Source organism: Triturus cristatus, chromosome 4_1 (assembly GCF_964204655.1).
Source record: "Triturus cristatus chromosome 4_1, aTriCri1.1, whole genome shotgun sequence".
Taxonomy (NCBI): Eukaryota; Metazoa; Chordata; class Amphibia; order Caudata; family Salamandridae; genus Triturus; species Triturus cristatus.
Window position 1 is genome coordinate 933015571 of NC_140585.1, and position 19825 is coordinate 933035395.

At 44.0% G+C, this 19825-nt stretch overlaps 1 protein-coding gene across 1 annotated transcript in view; it reads right to left on the reverse strand.

Annotated features, from left to right (window-relative positions):
- The window catches only part of LOC146855854 (uncharacterized), a 68026-nt gene extending 48690 nt beyond the window's left edge, over nucleotides 1-19336 (reverse strand). The window contains exons 1-2 of the mRNA XM_085653796.1: nucleotides 19222-19336; nucleotides 16275-16339 (exon numbers count right to left, since the gene is read on the reverse strand). The gene's annotated coding sequence lies outside the window, so the exon portion shown is untranslated. The remainder of the gene's footprint in view (nucleotides 1-16274; nucleotides 16340-19221) is intronic.
- Nucleotides 19337-19825: the final 489 nt, after the last annotated feature.

The window sequence follows — 19825 nt, forward strand, 5'->3', positions numbered from 1 at the left end:
AACATGACAAGGAGGAAAACCAAGTCCCACGCTTTGGAAAAGCCACAAGAAAGTGTGCTGTGCTAAGTCTAAAATGGGTTAGATCAAATCTGTGCTTAGGGTCGGTTTTCCAGAGTAAATAAGGTTCTATCCCATATATAGTCGCGATTACTAATTGGCAGAGGACCGATTCCATTGATAGCATTCTAGAACATCTAGGTTCGTTTCTATGTACATAGAATACAGCTTTTACAGGTGTCTTGGAATTATTATCGTTTTCACAAGGACAATAAAAAAGGTTTGAAATCCCAAGTTCTAAAAAGTATTTCTTGATAAAGGCCAACCATGGAATAGAATCCATATGGTCTTGTTTTATGCAGTCCTCATGCACTAAGCGGGAGAATTTGGTTAACAGAGAGTGCCAGATCTTTAACCAGAGGAGCAAATGTGAACTTTTTACCAAGGCCTCCATGTAAGAGAGGCCTACTTCTGAATGGGTAATAAAGCTTGTGGTGCTCCTGGGAGTTGCTAAAAGCCTACATAAACATTTATTTCCAAAGGTTTTCAGATTCCCTGGGTTGAAATAGGCCCACACGCCTTCTCTGTGTATCCCCAAAGAAAAGCATTTACTGTTATACAGAATGATAAAATCTTTGATAGGTTTATCACCAAGTTTCTTCACAAAATTCAAAATTGATTTGACTGCCCCAGTAAATTTTATAAGCCCTCCGAACAAAGAGCTTATCCCATCTTAAATTAGCATCCAGCATGATTCCCAGATAATTAAAATTCTGTAATTTAGCAATAACAGTCTCATCTAGGGTGTTGTTTCCTGTGCATGTTTTTCTCAAGCCACAAGTCATGATAAAGGATTTCGGTTGATTAACCTTCAATTTGAATTGTTGAAATCGCCCAAAAATTCATTGAAAGAGTCAAGTAGAACCTGCAGACCATTAGTGGTGCAGGCAATAAGAACTGAACACTGAGTCAAGAGAATTAATATAAAAAATGAAATACAAAAGGGGCTAAGATACAACCCTGTCTCACTCCACGGTTTGATCTATAACAAGGAGTGCATTCTCTATTCTGACCGTATCTCACTTGGGCAATCGCACCCCAGTGAAGACGCTTAAGGAGGTCTATCAAGAAATTTAAATGCCTGTTTCTTCCATCAAAATCCAAAGCCCCTCCTGCCAACCAAATTGAAAGCACTAAAGAGGGGTCCATAAATGTCATATTCAATTAACCTCTCCTAGCCTTTACATATTTCCCCATTGTTAGACCTGGCACCATTGGCGTGTGTCTCCCTTCCATTTTTTGCCTCTACTTCCTGTGTTTTACTGTATTTTGGACTCCATTTTTGCTGACCTAGATGCTTTGTTCACTTTGCCACTGCTGTTCAGTAAGTGCAAGTGCTCCCTTTGTAAAGTATTGTTATGGATTAGTGATTCCATGATTGGCTCATTTGATTTACTTGTCAGACCCTAGCACAGTACACTATGTGTGCCCAGGGCCTGTAAATCAAAGGCTCCTGGTGGGCTTGCAGCACTGATTGTGCCACCCACAGAAGCAGCTTGTAAAATGTGACTCAGGCCCACCATACCGCTTCAGCGTCATTCGGTAAAATACTTGGGGATTTGGGTCACCCTTCTTCCCGAACTAGGTTGGTCTCTCAATGTAGCCCCATTTGTAAAGAAGGCCAATGAGGACCTTCAAAAATGGAAGACATTACCTCTGAATCCCCTGGGGAGGGTCGCCCTGTTCAAAATGATGATCCTCCACAGATTCCTCTATGTCCTTCAGAACACCACTTTCTGCTTCCCCAGAACCTAGTTCAGGGAACTGGATAGTCTCGCTGCTAACTTTCTTTGGAGTGGGGGGGGGAGAACGCGCTTGGCCTTGACCACCTGCCGGATCCCCTCCTTTGATGGGGGTACGGGGATGACGCATCTGTACCTTTACTTTTTGGCTGCGCGTCTCCTAGTAGTCCACGATAGGTTCAACGGGGGCTGGTCCGACCCAGCCTATCGTCTCGAGCTGAGCGAACTGGGCCTACCCAAAATCCAATCCATGATGTATGGGGGAACCATTCCGTTTCAGTTGCTTGATGCGACACGTTCCGTGCTGCTAGCCTGTCGGGCTTCTCTACGCCACACTCGCTGGAAGCGTAGGCTGACCCAATGCACAGGGAACTTGGCAGGGAACTTGGCTCCATGAGGTTAGTGGGCTGCAGGGGTTTAAATCGTGGGACCTTGTCGGAATCTCGCAACTCGGGGTCGTCTGGGCCAACGGCCACCTGCATTCATTTCAAGAACTCCAGGCCCGTTACTCCCTTCACCCATCCCAATTCTATAAATATCTGCATCTGCGGCACGCCCTCCGCACACATCTCCCAGAAGAGACCAGGCTCCCGGAGTACAGCCCTCCTGAGGCACAAACTATGTTGGTTGACTTGGGCAAAGGGGGTATCTCCCGCATTTACTGCACTCTTATCAATAACACTCCCACTTCGCTGGACAAGTTGCGGGACCAATGGGTGGACAGGATGGGTCCTCTTGATGAGGCAGATTGGCGTGACGCCCTTATGGCACCAAAGACGATTACAGCATCCGCCAAGCTTAGGTTGATCCAGCTATACTACCTGCACGCCGCTTACCTCACGCCCTCATCATGCGGGCCAGTGCTCAAACGCGTCCTGTGCTAGGTGTGGCCACGCCCCAGCTGACTTTTTCCACGTGGTCTGGTCATGCCCTTACCTGGCGCGATTTTGGGGATCTATTGAAGAAGAGCTTACGGAGGTGTTGGGATGGACGGTTCCCCATGACCCACGTCACTCCTTACTGGGGATCACAGACGGGCTGGATGGGACCAAAAATGAAAAGATATTCCTTCAACACGGCATTGATTGTAGCCAAGCGCGACATAGAGGCGGCATGGAAATGCCCTGACCCACCCGATCCTGGGAGATGGCGTAGGGGGGTGGACTGGTGCGCGACCCAAGAAAAAATCTTGTATGTGGCAAGAGGATGTCCCAAGAAGTACCGTAGGGTGTGGGGGAAATGGCTGGGTACTGTGGAATGACCACTATACTTTGTTTAACTTCTGCGCTTGTGTACGCCTGATGGGGCAGGGAATCGTGGGATGTCATGCTCCTGTAAATGTTCATGATTTACTGTGCTCCGTGCTTTTGCTGATCTTTTTCTTTTACGTTTTGTTGTGTGTAATTTTTTCTCATAACAATATAAATTTGTTTATCAAAAAAACTGTGACTCAGGCCTGCCATTGCAGAGCCTGTGTGCAGTCTGGGACTGCCATGTCGACTTGGCAAGTGCATACACTTACCCGTCCCTAAACCTCTACCACTGTGTCTTACCTGGAACAATCAGAAGGGCTCTGTGAGAAACTTAAGCAGAGGGACTACCCTCGTAAAATAATCAATCAGGCCAAGAAAAGAGCTCTTAATACCCCTGTAGTGTACTATTGGAGAAAAATGAAAGAACTAGGAATGAGTGCGTCACGGTTGTGATGACCTTTGACTCACTAGCAACTCGTGTTCGTCAGTCTATACGGAAGCATTGGGCTTTACTCTACTCCCGATTTTAAAATGCCACCCCCTAGATTTGCACTTAAAAGGTCAGGTAACCTAAAGGACAAATTGGTACATACCCGGGCCAGATCTCAACAAAAAGAAACAACTATCCCCCCTGGCATTATCCCTGTGGAACATGCTCTATTTGTAACCTTACGAACAAGACTCTTAGTGTAATTTTGAACACCGGTAGAGCTTGACATTTGACGCAATTCGGTAATTGCAACACTACAAATGTGTGTACAGGTTGACGTGCCAATGTGGGCTACACTACATAGGGCTAACAACCAGGAAGATAAAAATTAGAGTGCATCTTAGTACCATCAGAGCAGGGAAACTAACCACTAAACTAGTACAGCACTGTGATGAGCAGAAACATTCTTTCACTTGGGTTGTGCTGGAGAAGGTGGTGAGAGACCCACAGAATATAGAAAGAGTCCTTGCCACAAAAGAAGCACTTTGTATTTTTAAGAAGAGTGACCAGATTGGACTGAATGATTTTATAGATTGGAACAAAGTCAGATGTTAAAACTTAGTTACATTGGTGAGGTCTGGTCATTTTTTTGGTGTCCGAGAGTGGAGCACCTGATTTGTTAAAACTACTATTTTGGGGGGGAAAAAAAACTACACTGTTATCCGGAATATTCCTTGACCTAATGAATAAGGGGTGTTAGCAATTGAATTTTTACTCGTCAGATTAAGGCCTCCCTATTTTACTGGTAGGTCACGTGATATGGTGACCTTTTTCAGGATTGTGCAAATTCAGTAAATAAGCCATGTGAAGCGATGGATTAGTGGACCTTTTTTGAGATAGTAGTAGTGATAAAAAGGGCGTAATGAAATTTTGCTGACATGGGCCCGCTGCTACCAACAATTGAAGAGTTAAATTACAATGTCTGTGTTAACTTCTAACAGGAATTACACTTTGTCATATTATCATCTAAATGGCTAATGGGTAAATTAAGAGGCTTGATAGGAGATATGGGTAATTTGACAACACTCCAAGGTGGCCCCCAAGAACGTTGACTGATCACGTGACATATGGAGCGTCACGGTGGTTGAAACGGGAGCAGCTACCCATTGAGAGCGAGTGTCATTTTCTAAAGCCGATACAGATAATGGACAACCCAATATACCCTTGAGGGCTTGGGTAAATTCAAATGTACTGGTAAAAGGATGCCTTCAAGGGATTTGTTTAAGTACTCAGTTGTATAATTTTCTATTATTAGATATAGGATAGTTCTATACCCATCAGACTAATTTCTTTCAACATTTATGTACTTGCAGGTTATACCTAATGCATTAGTCATATAGATGTGCATCACTCAACATAAATGAAAGAAGAGGGTACACAAAGAATCAAAAGAAGCAACGGGTGTGTAAAAAAAGAAACAAATTTATATCAATCAATGGTGTTCAGTGTACTTAAAATATAGACAGTTATACATATAATGGAAGGAAATAATACACTCAATCGTTCCTTCACGCAAAAAAAAAATCAAACACTTTTTCATAATAATAATCAATTGTTATGTAGAAAACAGTGTGAAAGTCGACGTTTCGGTCTTTAAGTTTCCATTCATAAGACCATCTTCAGGACAAGTAGATTAAAAGTTGACCCCTTATTTATAAGAAACTTTGGCGAATAGAGAAGTCACATATCATTTAATTCCGGAGACGGAGTGGTATAAGAAACACACCTCTAGACGCATATATCTTCATTCAGACATTACGAATCGATAAGTCTGGTAGCTTTTAGTTCCACAGAAGGAGTAATGTTTAAATCTCACTTCACGACGTGCGTGTCCTCAATCAGATAAGCAGCATGCTGCCCGATTAACTGCTGAAGAACCGTCAGTATTATCTGATTGAGGACACGCACGTCTTCCATATCCTTCTGTTTGCAAGATATATTCCCCTGGTCATCGAATATTAGCCTATCTATATTGTTCCGCACCCTTTCTGTTCTGATCTTCCTTGCCAAAACTGCACCGGCTCTCTCACCATATTCATAATTATCCATAGCATGAACGTCCCACTGAGCTTTAATTTTTTGATCTAGTAACCCTCTATATTCTGTTCTGAGAAGTTCCAGCTCATCTAATACCTGTGTTGAGTCTAATTGTTGAGTGCCCCATCGAGCATTCTCTAGCAAGGTTATTTTGTTCTCTAAAGTTTTAAACTTCCTCTCCTCCTCTTTGTTTTTGTTTTTTCATTTGACAGTCCCTGTTTAACCCCTTCAGTGCCACGCCCTTTCCCCGCCCTGTGCCGGGCGTTACATTAGCGGGCGGGGTTCATGACGAGATAGTCTCGTCATGGGCACAGCGCAACCGTGCTCCATGACGAGACCATCTCGTCATGGGCACTGAAGAGGTTAAGAAAATATCAGTGTCCTGTACTGGTGTCTGATGACCTCACTGCCCTGACGAGATGGCTGCAAAGTTATAGTGGCAATGAAACATGTCGGCTCAGTATGAAGCAGTATGCATAAATTGCAACCGATTTTAATTTGAATAAGTGCACAAGTGAATAATAAAGTTGGTATCGGTTAATGTGCTACTTATCTCAATTTTACCTTCACATGGTTGCATTCGTGGTAGTTTGTGATATATTCACTTCACGTTTTCTCAGCACCATTTTTGTTTGTTCTGGACACTTTTCTTATTCTTTAAGGCAAGATGACTACCAATGATGAAACAAGTGGGCATAGCTGGTGAGTACCAATCAGCAAGCTCTACTGGTGGTGCGCATGTGAGGTGCCATCTTGCCTTTTCACCATTTTTCTAAGCTTACACATACATGGATGTGTGTTGATATTTCACTAACAGCTATACTCCTATATGGTTTATAGGGGTATTTTTACTGAAGTGACTGTCATCTGTAAAATACAATTTTTTAGAAATTCATTCTGAGGCAAAAAAGTGGGAGGTCACTACCTCTTATTATAAGCGAGGGGTGTATTTGGAGAAAGAATTAAGAAACCATAACCTCCACTTTCATAATTACTCTCAAAAGAGATGCCTCTGATGAACAGGTCTTGATATATTTATATCATTTGATTTACTTGTCAGACCCTAGCACAGTACACTATGTGTGCCCAGGGCCTGTAAATCAAAGGCTCCTGGTGGGCTTGCAGCACCGATTGTGCCACCCACAAAAGCAGCTTGTAAAATGTGACTCAGGCCTGCCGTTGCAGAGCCTGTGTGCAGTCTGGGACTGCCATGTCGACTTGGCAAGTGCATACACTTACCAGTCCCTAAACCTTCCCTTTTCTACATGTTAGTCACCCCTAAGGTAGGCCCAAGATACCCCTGTGGGCAGGGTGCATTGTATGTGAAAGGTAGGACATGTGTCTGGCATGTCCTGATAGTGAAATACTGGCAATTTTGTTTTTCACTATTGCAAGGCTGTCTGTTCCCACGGGCCAGAATGGGGAGTTCTTTATAACATCTTATAAACATAACTGACCCTGGGAACAAGATAGGAAAATAAAGTTTAGTATGCCTGGACTCAGAATGTTAAATCGGATCTTTTAGTGAGGGTGTTTTTTACATTCTGTGTTTGAAAATACTACTTTTAGAAAGTAGGTATTTTCTTGCCTAACCATCCAGTGTGCCTCTGCTAGGTTTGTGGATTGCATGTCTGGCTTTTGGATGACAGGGGCTGGAGCAGGGCAGAGGCTCCAGACGTCTGATGAGTCAGGGCTGTGCTGAATAGGGTTGGTCTGCATTTGGAGTGGTGGGAGGAGTAGCTCTTCACCTGAATAAGGCTGTGCCTGCCTTCCATAATGGCGGCTCGGCCCCCCTGTGGTGTGTCTGACGCCAGGGCTCACACTGACAAAGGAGTTTGTCGTGCACTTGCAAAGTGCCCCACAGAACTGGTTTTGGCTGGGTACAGACACTGGTTACACAACAAATGCTGAAGAACAGGAGTGCTTCGGTATTCAAAAAGGGATGATAGGAACTCTGAAAGAGGAGTACACCCTCCCTTGTTTTTCAACACTAGTCCACGTAAAAGTACTCCCCTCTTGATCTAACCATCAGGGATGGTTATATCTATGGTTAGGTGTTTAATAAGGCAATGGTGGAATGTCCCTATATGAAGCAGTGGGTATAGTACCACTCAGCAAAGGTGAAGGAGGAAGCTCCTTTTCTTTTTTATTCCCTCACACACCCTAGTGGTGTCATGCTTCATCATCGGGACACCACGACCCCTATAAGTCGTGGTGGGCTCAACCGATATTCCAGGGAGCACTTAAACCATATATATGGCCGGGGGATAAAGATTGAAAATCCACTGACAGATCCCAGTTTCCCTTTATTCTTGGATCTGGCAGGGATATTAAAAATAAAGAACAATAGGGTCTTTTGGAGTATTATGGTCAAAGGACCCTAAGGCCAACATGTTTCAGTCCAACTGGTGCCCAAAAAATGGTGCAGACTTTCTTCAGGGCTATGTCTCCCCTGGGAAAAGAGTAGAGGGAATTGCCCTACACTATTTGTAAAAAAAGGGCAGATAGCTGCTCCTTTATTTGTATGTAAATCACTCCATCTGTGGAAAGAGAACACACAAATAACAAACATCAGCACACCATGTTGTTGTATCAACTGCACAGTGCCAGGAAAACACATAAAGTGAGAAAGTAACATTACCCTTAGTATCTAATCTCTTCAAAGGGTGAAATAGCATTATAATTATCATGCTGCAGAAATACATGTGACACAACTACAAGTGTAAGTCACACATAGGGCCTCATGTAGGTCGCCAAATACCGGTCGGTAACGGCCGATTTTCGGTAATCATACCGTTACCGACCGGTATTTTGGCTATTGGTATGTAGGGGGACAATTTTTGGATTCGGAATTCACCGAATCGGTAAAATTACCGAATCGGGAAAATTACCGAATCGGTAATGTTACCGAATCGGTAATTTTTCCGATTCGGTAATTATACCGATTCGGTAAATTCCGAATCCAAAAATGAGATGTAGGGGGAGTGTGTGGGTGTGTTTAGGAGTCGGTATTTACCACCAACTAATAGTTGGTGGTAAATAATTAATGTATGTGTATCAGCATTTTACAGCGCTTAGCAGTGTGCAATGTGGCAGACATACATGCCCTTAGGGCATGTATGTGTGCCACATGTGCACACATGGCCGAATCAGGGGTGCAACAGGGTGTCAATGTGACACCCTGCCACCCTTGCATGTTCTCCACAATTACCGAATCGGTATTTACCGATTCGGTAATGAGGCATACCTTCCCCTCAATGGGAAAGTATGCCTCATTACCGAATCGGTAAATACCGATTCGGTAATTACCGAATTGTAACGAATCAGTAAAAATTACCGACTCATTACCTACATACGAGTTACCACTTCTTAAATACCGATTCGGTACGGCTCGGTATTTAAGAAGTGGTAACTGGTATGCTACCTACATGAGGCCCATAGTGTCATATGGCGGCAATTTGTCGCTTGTTAATAAACCCAGAACCAAGTGTCTTGATTAAAAATGCAGAAATTGTGAACTTTGCGGGTCACATGCTCACACCCACTCACATCACCTCGTAGTACATCAGGAGTCTGATAAAAATACTCTTTCTTACCCCGTATTGGGAGAGGAAAGAAATCACATGGGACCGCACTTAGATATGGGTGGCCCTGTAATTTATTTGTGTTGTCGGACATAGTCATAGATCGCCGTAAATTCGGTGCATTATTCGATGGAGATGACCGGCAATGGAAACAAACAAACATAACAACAATTCGTAAGGGCCAAAGATTCGGTATCACTCCACGCGGAAGTTATAACTGCTCATACCTGTTGTCAGCAAGCAAAGATTGTGTGTAACTCACATCCTTACTGGTCCTGCCCTTTTCAAAGGACTATTAGTCGCGGGTTCCATCGGCTGTTGAGCGATGGGTAACACACGCTTCCAGTTTAAAAAGGCAGGGACGGGGACATGAGCACTTCCGAGGTCACGTGGGGGGATGTCAAACTACCGCTTGCATCATGGGGATTGAAGTTCAAAAATGCAAAATTAGGGTGCACGGGACTTAGTATGCAAAGAGGGTTCATGAATATATTGTGGAACTCCAAATTACGTGCGAGAATAAAGAGATTTTTATAATTGCAATTATCCCCAGTAAAAAATGTGTGGGATACCAAGCGTGTACCTCAAGGAAACATGGGAAATGTAGTTTGTATCCCAAGTACGATATTGTATCCGAAAAAAATGTATGGATCTAAGTTTGTAAAACATGGCAGTGGCATACATCGCCATCATATCGATGTTAAGCCCAGCCAATGAAGGCGGCATAGGGTGTGTTGGATAGTGTAAAACACACCAAATAAATGAGGTAGACATTGAGCCCTGCAATATGGCTCTAAGACCATGAGCCAGGGTATACTGAAAAATGCACAAGTATATGGTTATTTGTGTAGTTCCCTCCAATGGTAACGCTGTTGATCAAATGTGTGTGACATATAGCCAAATGTGATCCTAAAAGACTCTCTATGTGGATTGGTAGATGTAGCCGCACTAGAGAGGTGTTGTGCAACAGATATAGAGATAGGATGTACACAAACCACAGTATTTCAGGGCGGTTTTAATTTTGTTATTATGGAAGACCGATTCAAAGGTCATCCGGATATAGCAATGGTAAGAAGATATATATACATTCACCCATCAATCATACTGAAAGGTGTGTAGAGGTAAAACCCACAGGGTGGATACCCACTATGTGTGAGAATAATCTGTGTGTGATAATTTAGCTCTTTTTATTCAATTGATTCCAAGGTATGGAATCATTGAGTCCATGGATGCGAGTTCTCAAACGATACACCCATCATTGTTCTCTCTCTAGGAGTTTGCTGGTCAGATCTCCATCTCCTGTGACTTTTTCAATTACCGTCCACTGTAAATCCATATCTGTGTGTGTCATTTCAACATAATGTGCTGTTAGTCTTGTAGCTATTATGGCCCTTCTATGTTTGCTAATGCACACCTTAACTTTTCTTCCAGTCATGCCGATGTACATTAATTGGCACGGGCACTTAATCATGTAGATGACTTTGTCACTATTACAATTTGTATGGGTCCGTTGTTCCCATGCATAATACATTCCTAAATCGATCTCTTTGGTATGTTGTGTCAAAGGACATACGACACATGACCCACATGGATAATGGCCAATGACTGGGGGTTGTTGCCATAATGTCAATTGTTGAGTTGTTTTTTTTGGTTTTAAATCTGTATGTATCAAAGTATCTCGTAGACTTTTGTTTCTACGGAAAGAAAACATTGGCTTGTCGAACTTCAGATTGTTTGATGTTAGGATTTGCCATTTCCTGTTAAGGGTTCTTTTAATGCCATTGGACGATGCATTGTACGTTGTGACGGATATAATCGTATCTTTTGCCTCCTTTGGATGTGTATCCAGTAGCGCCTCTCTTGGAGTGTTTCAAGATCTTTTCTTGGCTTTTTCAATAATTCTCTTTGGATAGGCTCTTTCTTCCAATTTTTTTGCCAGTACTTCTGGTTCGCATTTGTAATCGTCCAAATCCTGGCAATTCCTACGAATCCGTAAAAACTGTCCTATAGGAAGATTTTCCCTAAGGGAACGAGGATGCACACTTACAAAATGTAGCAAACTATTTTTATCAGTATGTTTGGTATACAGGGAACTCACCAGGCCATAGTTGCTAGCCTTAATTTTCACATCAAGAAAAGAAACTTCGTCATGATTATAGGTCATAGTGAACTTAAAGTGTGGATTCAGTTGGTTAAGCCACACATGAAAACTGGCCAGAGTAATAGAGTCTCCCTTCCATACCATGCGAACATCATCGATGTAACACCACCACTTGCAGATGTTATTAGAGTAAGGGTTGGCTGACCAGACGTGTTGTTCTTCTATCTGGTCCATGTACAGACACGCTATGCTAGGCGCAAAGGTGCTGCCCATCGAAGTGCCATGGACTTGGAGATAGAGCTGTTCCTAAAATCTAAAGAAATTTTCCGTTAGTGCCAGACGCATCAGAGTGGAAACCCACATCACTGGGGCATACCAGGTCCAGTCTTTTTGTTCTAGACGATTCTTGATGACCTGAATGCTCTCCTCTTGTGGGATGCTCATATAGAGCGCTTCAACGTCCAAACATACCATTATGTTGTTTGTGGGGTCATATGTAACTCCTGATATCAAATTTAGCAGGTGTTTAGTGTCCTGTACATATGACTTGATGCGTGTGACTAATGGGCGAAGGAACCAATCAGTGTACTGAGAGAGGGGTTCAAGAAGAGACCCCACTCCAGACACGATAGGTCTGCCAGGAGGCGGTACTTTGCCTTTATGTATTTTAGGTATTGTGTAAAATATAGGGTTTCTATTATCGTCAGGGTTGAGGAACTCATGCTCTTTTTTGTTTATCCAACCTCGGTTCAAGGCATCAGTGGTCATAGTACTTATTGTTTTTTTCAGGCGTGCTGTAGGATCTCTGTTGATCTTTTTATAGAATTTTTCATCTGCCAGGAGGCTCATACATGCCGTTCTGTATGCCGTAGTACTTTGAATCACGGTTGCTCCACCTTTGCCCACGGGTTTTATAGTAATGTCACTTTTGGCACTCAGAGTCTTTAATGCATTTCTCTCTTTTTTACTTAGGTTGTCATAAACCTTATTCTTAGTTGGTAGTTCTTCAATCTCTTTCAACACACTTTCCTCGAAGGCCACTACTTCTGGGGGCACTAGTGATGTTGGAGGAAAGAAATTGGATTTTCGGCATAGCGCTGTGTGGGTATCGTCAACCGTTGGTGCTTCCTTTTCCATAAAAAATGTCTTAATGCGGATATTCAAAAATCATTCGCTGAGTTCGCATCGCAACTGGAACTTGTCCAGATATGCCGTGGGAACTAATCCAAGTCCCTTGTTCAAGACAGCGACTTCTTCTGGACTTAGGATGTGGTCTGTCAGATCAACCACTAATCCCTGTTGTTGTTCGTCCCAGCTTGTGGACCTTTGGTCATACTCCGCGTGCTCACCGGAGTGTTGCTGTCTTTCCACTGGACCTGTTTGTTTGTGTTGTTTCTCCAGCCACGTCTCCCTCTTCTTCCACCCTGCCCTAAAAAACGGTTGTGGTTATAGTTGGGTTGGAAGAACGGAGCTGGATGGTATTGTGGAGGTCCATGGAATGGAACAGGCCCATATGGATTGGGCCACGGGTACATTTGGGGCTGTTAGTAACCTTGGTTAAAATTGTCTCTTCTTGGTTTTCTTTGTCTGCCTCTCCAACTTTTGTTAGAACCATCACTATGGTTTAAGTGCTGGAATATCGGTTGAGCCCACCACGACTTATAGGGGTCGTGGTGTCCAGATGATGAAGCATGACACCACTAGGGTGTGTGAGGGAATAAAAAAAGAAAAGGAGTTTCCTCCTTCACCTTTGCTGAGTGGTACTATACCCACTACTTCATATAGGGACATTCCACCATTGCCTTATTAAACACCTAACCGTAGATATAACCATCCCTGACGTTTAGATCAAGAGGGGAGTACTTTTACGTGGACTTGGGAACAGACACTCTCTGCCTTCAGAGAACAAAGTATTTGGGTGTATAAAAAGAGGGGTCCAGACCCCAGACTTTTAGATCACTTCTGGGTATCAAGAGAAACCTTTGCCAAGGAGAAGAGCCGGATAAGCTGAGGAGGAATACTGCCCCTGTGCTGTTTGATGTCAGGGGTTGGCTTGCAGTGGGTACTTGATGCCAAGGAAAGGAGAAAAGGACTTTGCTGTTTGCTTTGTCATCTTGAGGAAGATCTCCAAGGGCTTGAAACTGAGCTTGCCTCATGTTCTGAAGTCTCAGGGACACAAAGCCTTCACCACCAACTCCCCTGAATTTCCTTGCTGGGAATTCTAACATGCAAAGAGGTGCCTGCTGCTGTTTGGGACCTCTGGAGACTGTCGCTGGGAAATTGACAACACCGAAGAAGCGTGTTGCATCTGCAATGGTTTTCTGACGCATCGCCTTAGAAACCGTCGCAGCGCCTGCTGCGGCTCAAGAAATCGCCGACGCAAGCCTGCTGTGCAGCTGCACGAAGACACACATCGTACCGGAACGACGCATCGCATCGAGGCGCCAAGACTGACGCTTCGTTGGGGTCCGCAGTAAGAAAAAGACGCATCAACTACCCACGCAGTAAGGAATCGACGCATCACCTCCCCTGCGCTGCAGTAAGGAACAGACAAATCCCCTCCCCTGCGTGTAAGGAACCAATGCATCACCTTCCCTGTGGTCATTTTGTTTGCTTTGCATGATGCATCTAAGGTACTTTTGAGAAAAGTGTTGCATTTACAACCTGCATTGAACTGAACTAGTTCTACCATTTGAAAGCCTTATTGTTAATACTGTATTGTGGATTTTTGTCGTTTAGTCTTGTTTTGGTTTAGATAAAGATTACTTATTTTTCTAAACTGGTCTGGCGTATATTTGTAGCGTTTTCACTGTGTTACTGTATGTGTTCACAAATGCTTTACACACTGCCTCGGAGATAAGCCTGTCTGCTCGTGCCAAGCTACCAAGGGCGTGAGAGGGGTTATTTTAGGAATGTATCCCCCTTACCCTTACTAGAAGCAATGGTCCCTATTTGGACAAAGGTACCTACCTCTGCCAACTAGAGACGCCCATTTCTAACACCCATCAACATGGTTAGGTTCAATGATTGTTATAGGATGGCCCTTCCAAGGCGGAAGCCATATTGCACATCTGAAAGGAAGTATTTTGCCTCCACCTAGTCTTCGAGTTTTTGGAAGTTTATCTTCCCTACTATCTTTACAGAGGAAACCAAGAGGGAGATGGTTTGATAACAAGAAAACTGATTTTGATGCCCTTTTTAGGTCGAGCCTAAAACAGCGCATGCGCTGTTGCTCGAATTTTTGTAAGGGGATTTTCAAAGTGCTGCAGCCGCTGGCCTAAAGCCTGCGTGCATGTGCGCGTGAACGCGCGCAGCCGCCATATGTCTCCGTCACGGGTACTGTACTTCATGAAGGCGCTTTTGCAATAATCTTGCACCGGCGCTTTACTTTTAGTGTTAAAAATAAAGCGCCGGTGCCGCGATTATAGCGAAAGTAAAGAAATAGATGCTTGTTTCTATTTCTTTACCTTTGGTATAATCGCGGCTCCGGCGCTTTACTTTTAATGTTAAAAATAAAGCGCCGGTGCCGCGATTATAGCAAAAGTAAAGAAATAGATGCTTGTTTCTATTTCTTTACCTTTGGTATAATCGCGGCACCGGCGCTTTACTTTTAATGTTAAAAATAAAGCGCCGGTGCCGCGATTATAGCAAAAGTAAAGAAATAGATGCTTGTTTCTATTTCTTTACCTTTGGTATAATCGCGGCACCGGCGCTTTACTTTTAATGTTAAAAATAAAGCGCTGGTGCCGCGATTATAGCAAAAGTAAAGAAATAGAAACAAGCATCTATTTCTTTACAAAGAACAAGCATTGGCATAGCCAATAGGTCTCGCTTTTGGGACCTTATAAGTATTTATTTATGCAGCACAATTTCTTTGGTGCAACAACAACTGTTGCATGGCTAAACACTTACAAGGTCCCAAAGGCGAGACCTATTGGCTATGCCAATGCTTGTTTAAATAATGGCTCTATGATGGACATCCTGCATGAGGTAGGGGGACCGTCTCCAACTGCTGCTCTGAACATGTTTGTTAATAATGGAGCCCAAACATGGCATTCTGTTTATAGAGATCAATCAGAGCCGGAAGCCTTTCTGACCAGGCACCGAAGACACTTTACTAACAGCAATAGAATCACTTAAAAGGGATGGTTGACTCCTAATTATATTAGGTGCATCCAATGATGGTGTCTGAAGTGATGAACCAGCCTCTTGATAAACGTTTTGAAAAAATCAGACACTCACTCTTCAGCTGGGATATGTCAATCTCTTCTGGGGTTGTTATTCTCAGAAAAATAAGCCCGATTTATGACTTCCAAAAATGCCCATTATCCCCCTAGTTCTGTCACAGGGCAGCTACCACATCTTCCCAAGCCCTCCTTCTCAACTCCAGCTTTCTCCTCTCTAGGGTCATTTTTTAAGTAATTCTTGCCAATCTGACCTTCTCCATATTGCAAGGTAAAGTATACGTTGGCAATTTCGGATGTTTTCGAGCAGCAGTACATGCAGGATTGAACCATTTATAAATAGGGTGGATCTCTTTACTGTTAACATACTAGACACCTTATTACAAAGTTCTTTGTAACTAACCAACACGTCCTGGAGCTTGGCTTCTTTTGCTAAACAGGACATCTGATGAATTCCAGCATTAAAAGGTAAGACTGCACTTTGTGCAAAACACCTTTATTAATTGGTGCGAAACAAAGTGTGTAAACAATATGCCTCTTCACACACTGCTGGATATGTACCAAAGAAAGCATTGGCGTGTGCACACTAACATTATTAGGAGACTGCATACTGCCTCCATAACAGCAACAGTTTCATCCTCCAGTTAGTAATTCCTTCAAAAAAATTGGACATAGTGTATTTTTTCCCATTTCATGTGGACTCCCTGGTTGGGACAGTACTGAAGATCAGAAGAGCATCCTGGCGTTTGGACATTTGTGAGGGGATAGTTTAAACAAACTGAAACTGGGTTGTGGTCTATTACAATTCACACGTATCTAATTTTACCAGGTATAGCACTGAACGTCACGTCATTCCGCTGCACGTCACTCCCCTGCTACGAAACGCACAATCTGAAACAAAACAAAAATATAAAATGAGCACAATGAGAATTACAGTTAGTAACAACACATTACAGTACAGTCTAACAATGAGTAATGTAGTTTCTTTAAACACTCGCATCAGATAAGTTGCCCAGAACCACAACGGAAAATGTTTTTCAGTACGTCAGAAATAGAACAGTCATGAAACCACGGCAGAAAGGCATAACAGTCTCCTACGCTGACGAAACCCAGCTGATCCTCTCCCTCACTAACGAACCCACAGCCAGCAGAATCAACTTCCACAGCGGGATGAAGGCCGTTGCCACCTGGATTAAAGACAGTTGCCTCAAACTCAACTCAGACAACACCGAAGTACTCATCCTGGGATTCACTCCCTCAGCTTGGGATGGCTCCTGGTTGCCCGCCACATTGGGACCCCCACCCCCCTCCCGGACCTTGCACGTAACCTCTGCATCATACTGGGCTCCTCACTCACAATGAAGAGCTAGATCAACGACGTATCCTCATCACGATTCCACACGCTCCGCCTGCTTCGAAAGACTTTCAGATGGATCCCCATAGAATCCAGAAAGACAGTCACCCACGCACTCATAACCAGCAGTCTCGATGGCGGCAACGCACTCTACACCGGCATCACCCAGAAACTCCTCAGGAAACTACAGAACATTCAAAACACTGCAGCAAGAATGGTACTCCGCAGCCACATCACCGAACACCTTTGAGAACTCCACTGGCTCCCAGTCAACAAAAGAATCACCTTCAAGCTCCTCACACATGCCTACAAAGCTGTCCACGATGCAGGATCAGCAACTGCCTCTCATTCCTGGCCACTGTCCCAGGGATCCACAAAACCAGAGTAGGAGGCAGAAGCGGCTGGCACCGATCAGGGTTGGGGGGGGGTTCATGGCTCAGCAAGAAGGGAGGCGCAATGAGGGAAATAAAAAAGTAAATATCATTTACCTCTTTGCTGAGGCTCTCTTCCTCGTCCCTCCCTCTGCTGGAACTACCCAGGCTTCCAGGCTCCCCCGAGCCAATAACATTACTGCAATATAGTATTGTGATTGGTCCGAGTGCCGTGGTTCAGCGCTCAGACAGGGACTGGTGGCCTGGGCATGTTCTCCACCCAGGCTGTAATGCAGTTTGGGTGGAGAACATGCAGAGTGCACATGAATATTTGGATGGCCCGAGACAGATGGACAAACATTCATGCATGCTTTACAGAGTGCCCATAATCCCACCCCCTGCTCTGAGAGCAGAGCAGCCCTGCCCCTCCAAGCTGCCACACAAGAATTTTTTTTAAATGATAATAACATTGAGTTATCATTTTATTTATCCTTTTTTTACACTGCTTGGGGCGAGGATCCTCTGCCTTAACGGAGGAGCCGCCACTGGCCAGAAGAAGATCCTTCTCCTACCTCGCCGCCAAGACCTGGAACACCCTGCCTTTCCACCTCAGGCAATCCCTGTCGCTAACCCAATTCTGAACTCCTGTGCATAAACGGATCAGCAGAGCCCCCTTCCCTCCTCAGCGCCTTGAGACCCTTACAGGGGAGTAGCCACGGTATATAAACTCCTGACTGATTGACCCTCATTTTCCAACACTGGAAGCAAAGTGAGTCCAGAAATAAATGATACACTGACTTCAAGCGTGAAAGGTGACAGGCTAGTAAGAAACATCAGATAGTAAACCAGAAGCCAAAGAGACCTTCTCACATTAATCTCCTGAAAAGAACACCCATACAGCAAGGGAAATTTTCTTTCTGAGAGGAGCAAGGTGCCACCCCCATGCAACCGGTTGTTTGAGCCCCAGCACATTCATGAATATTCCAGTGTTGTCTCTGGGAGCTCCCACACTTTACATATCCCACCTGTACAGCTCAGACGCACAATCAAGCTCATTCTCCAGGGTGAACTGGAAATGCATGCAGTGAAAAAGTGTTCATCTGGTGATTATAACAATCTTATTACGCATCTGAAGAATTCCAGCATTAAAAGTTAAGACTGCATTTCGTGCAAAACAGCTTTATTAATTGGTGCGCAATAACGCGTGTGTAAACAGTATGCCTCTTCACACACTGCTGGATATGTACCTAAGATACCATTGGCGTGTGCACACTGATGTTATTATGAACGAGACTGCATACTGCCTCCATAACCGCAGCAGTTTCATCCTCAACCTCTCCAAACAGACCCACATCACACCCCACTGTAAGAAGCTACACTGGCTCCCGATCCAAAAGAGATGTCAGTTCAAGATGTTGACCAATGTATACAAAGCCCTGCAAAACGTAAGACCAGCATATATCAACAAACGCATAACTTTTCACCAACTGACCAGACACCTATGATCCGCTTCCCTCTTGCTCTCAGACGTCAGCCGGATCCGCCGAGCCAACCGTGGAGGACACTCTTTCTCACATCTGTTGGCCAAAGTTTGGAATAGTATTCCCCTGTATCCTCAGGACCAACTCATGCTCCAGCAATTCAGGAAAGGATTCAAGACCTGGTTGTTGGATTGAACAGATCGGCATGCAGCAGCTAGCAACTCTAGCGCCTTGACACCCTCAAGGGTAATTTGCCACGCTTTATAAATGTTTGCTACACTGATTACACAGTGTCATAGAAAAGGAAATTAGGAAAGCGTCCTAAACCAGTATCCGTTCAGCCTCAGGGCAATAAAATAGACTAATTGACCTTCCAACGTGCCACTGAAAACATACATCATTCAAGGCCTGGATTATTAGGGCGATGTACACACCTCAAAAGTAATAAGTTCGATCTTTTTTATATAGTGCTCTTATATATATAAAACGCTTCGCCCGGTAAGGACGGCTGGCCGCTTTCTTTTTGTGCGCCTACGGTTTACTGCATAAACCTCGCCTCCTTCCTACCTCTGCAGAACCGCTATTTTATGTTTTCTTTGTCCTGGAGAAGAACAGACAGGTCACGAAAAAACACACATAATCGCTGCTTTCTCACATCTGCTAGCGACGAAGTCGCATAATAATTGACGTTACGCTTACCCGTAACCCATACAGCGTTTAACTCTAATCAAATCCTGTAAAGTAGGCGCGAACGGTCATGAAATAAACCCAAAACAAGCCCAGCCTACTATTTTGAGAGTGAAAGTGAAGTTTGAAACACACCATTCCCGTAATATTAGCCGGAAGAACTTGATAACATTTAAATAACTATTTGCAGCGAGGGTTCATAGTTCATGACAAATAAACTTTAACAGGGATTACAAAACCCTTATATGGGCTGCGTCGACATCTGAGTTTTGAACAATTATTCCCCATTCTGCGGCCAGAGCAACCCGGAAGTAAAAGTGTTCCCCTGAAAGTATTCCCCATTTTCAGCCTCAGGTCGCATATCGAAACTCTTGCTGTATGGTTAATCCTCAATCGCCTAACCTGCGATCGAATGTTACCGCTAATTCTTTCACCTCGACGTCCGATTTCCAGCTGTGGGCTGCTTTTCAGAGCAGTTTGGGGG